Genomic DNA, 2845 nt, shown 5'->3' on the forward strand with positions numbered 1-2845 from the left:
AAAAAAAAAAAAAAAAACAGCATAAAACAACATCAAGAGGAGGCAATAGTGAAATATCAGGGATTTCATATTTTTTTTCTTCCCAAATCCCTGGGGTAGGTGCAACTTGCTTTGAAGATCACTGGTGTAAAAGTTCAAACAAACTCGCATATGTAGTCATTCTGTAAATAAGCAAAATGGAACCAATATTTTTAGCAATGCAATGTGCACCTGTGTAAGAGACGGGCCCTTAGAGAACCAAGCGTACTTGAAAATCCCCTGAGGCCAGCCACCTGTGAGATGCTCGCTCACCTGTACTGCCCTTGACCCAGTTTTTAGGAGACTTCTATATTTACTGCTTTTAGGCATTTTAGAATAGTTAATATAAAACTAGGGTAGGGGCAAGGCAAATAGCACAGCAGATTAAAGCGCCTGCAGCAGGGGTGGTCACTTCCCGGGCCTGTAAATGCTGGCCCCGCCCCCTTGGGGCGTGCTGAGATGGCAATGGGGACTGGGTGTAATAGCACTGTGCCTGTAATCCCAGCTCTCCGGAGGCTGTAAACAGGCGGATCACTAGAGTTCGATCTAGTAATGAGACCCTGAACACCTTGTAGACCCTTCCCTAAAATATGAACAAACAAATTAATTAATTAAATCAAATTAAACTAGGGTAAAGTGTGACCTAGAGACCCAAAGGCAGGAAAAGAATTTTATTTCTCTCCCTTATGAAAATTGCACAGTCCCAACTAAGATGGATGAGACTGTTGACAGGCCGGTTAAAATACTTATTTAATAGAAATCTTGCTACTTTGACAGCAAAACAATACAATAGATGTCTGTTGATCTGAATCACCAATTTAAATAAATTCCAAGGCTAAGGATGTGGCTCAGTGGTAAAGCACTTGGTTAGCAAGCATGAGGTCCTGTGTTCGACCCCCAGTGAGGGAAAAACTCCCAGAAAAACAAATTTCTTTTTCACATTCTATTCATCCTTTTCCTATCCTCCAAAATATTCCTAAAATTATGAAGACACTTGCATTTAGACCCCAGACCTTACATTAGGAGGGGAGCTTTTTCAAAAAAGGTTCACCATCTCTGCTTGTCCTGAGATTTCAATGCTTGAAACAAAAGATTTAAATTACAACCAACTTATGAAGACGTATGATCCAATCTTGGATTTTCTCTCTCTCTCTCTCTCTCTCTCTCTCTCTGTGTGTGTGTGTGTGTGTGTGTGTGTGTGTGTGTGTGTGGCATCAATAATCAAGCAGGGGACAAACCAGCAAAGAATGCTAATGTGTTTAAATGAAAATCTTATTGGGGGAAAAAATGATAATGAAGAAGAAATATCTACAAAGAAATGCTTTCAAAATAATTTGCTAAATCTCTCAACCCTTGATATAGAAGTCAGTAATAATAATTACTAAGAAGCCACAAAAAGCTCAATACCTTGCCCACCAGTCATTGACACAATCCCAATTGGACCTAGACAGAAAAACCATCTAGTGCTTTTGAGGACTGCTGTTATGTGACAGAAATACCCCCCCCTCCCCCGTCCCCAGCATACTTCAGTTTCTCAGTTGCCCAGGTGATAGTTCCTGTTCTAACTTCAGTTCTCCTGTCCCTTAGAAATGGCTGATCACTGTGAGGCACGCTGTATAAACCCATCCCCAATTGCAAGCCATTCTGCCCCTGCACTTCCTGCTTTCTTATCCTGTAAAAGCCCTAGACCACCAGAGATCAGGGCCTGCTATTCTGGGAGTGTTCTTGATGAGTGCCCGTTGGTGTGAACAAATCTGCCTCCAAGTCCCGGGTCCCATTTGGGCGCTTCTGCTTGCTGGTTCAGCTACTCCTCCATATCCATGTGCTCTCAGCTTTAGATGCAACCAGAATGCAACCATATTCAACTGGACAAAAAACAATGTGCCTACCCTGAATACAGATGAACAGAAATGTTTGTTCCTTGTTATTATTGCGCTAACGGTGCATTATAGCTGTATATATAGCATTTACATCCTGTTTGGTATAATAACTCTGTACAATTTAAAGTAGGCATGAAGCTGTATATTGATTATATGCAAATACAATGCTATTTTATATCAGGAATTTGAGCATCCCAGGAGTCTGGTGTATGAGGGCATTCTAGAACCAATCTCCCACCAGTAGGATGCTGAAGGACTGTCTACAGGATCCAGCCATGCTATGGAAATACCATATCAACATTAGACACCAATGAGGGCTGATTCATAGTGTGAGCTTTCCTCAGAGACTGGAAATTTCTGAGGAAAGATAAACTTTTAAAGTCTCCATTATTTCTAGGAATGGGGAACCACCAGTGAAGTAAATCTGCAGCTCTGAAAAACAAGAACTTGAGCATGATAAGGATCAGGACATCTCACTATTGCAAATATAAGCTTAATATGTATTGTCAATAAGGAATGGTTGGGGCCACCGGATACTGAATAGACCCAGAGCACAGGCCCAGGAGTGAGTGAGATGACCCGGGGCCCGCCGGATCCTGAACAGACCCAGAGCCCAGGCCCAGCGAGTAAGTGAGAAGACCTGGGGGCCCCTGGATCCTGAGTAGACCCAGAGCCAGGCCCTGCGTGGGAGTGAGACAACCCGGGACCCGCGGATCCTCTTTTGACCAAGTGCAGGCCCAGCAAAGAATCCTTAAGCAGAACTCCCTGCAAAGAGGCTAGAGGCAAGACCCACCCAGCTGATTCAGGAGCAGAACATCTTGCCAGAGTGACACAAAGGGTTCAACTCCAATGGCTGCAGCAGAAAGAAGTGGAGCACAGCAGCCAGATCCAAACAACACCCACCTGGAGGAATCTGAACTTCATAGGTCTGGACCTGGTGCTAAGGT

General features: G+C 43.6%; 1 protein-coding gene across 1 annotated transcript in view; it reads right to left on the reverse strand.

Moving 5' to 3' along the window:
* Positions 1-199: 199 nt before the first annotated feature.
* Positions 200-2845, reverse strand: part of Rell1 (RELT like 1) — an 80434-nt gene continuing 77788 nt past the window's right edge. The window contains exon 9 of the transcript XR_002818365.1: positions 200-210. The gene's annotated coding sequence lies outside the window, so the exon portion shown is untranslated. The remainder of the gene's footprint in view (positions 211-2845) is intronic.

This window comes from Octodon degus, unplaced genomic scaffold, assembly GCF_000260255.1.
Source record: "Octodon degus isolate 3935 unplaced genomic scaffold, OctDeg1.0 scaffold00158, whole genome shotgun sequence".
NCBI classification, from domain to species: domain Eukaryota; kingdom Metazoa; phylum Chordata; class Mammalia; order Rodentia; family Octodontidae; genus Octodon; species Octodon degus.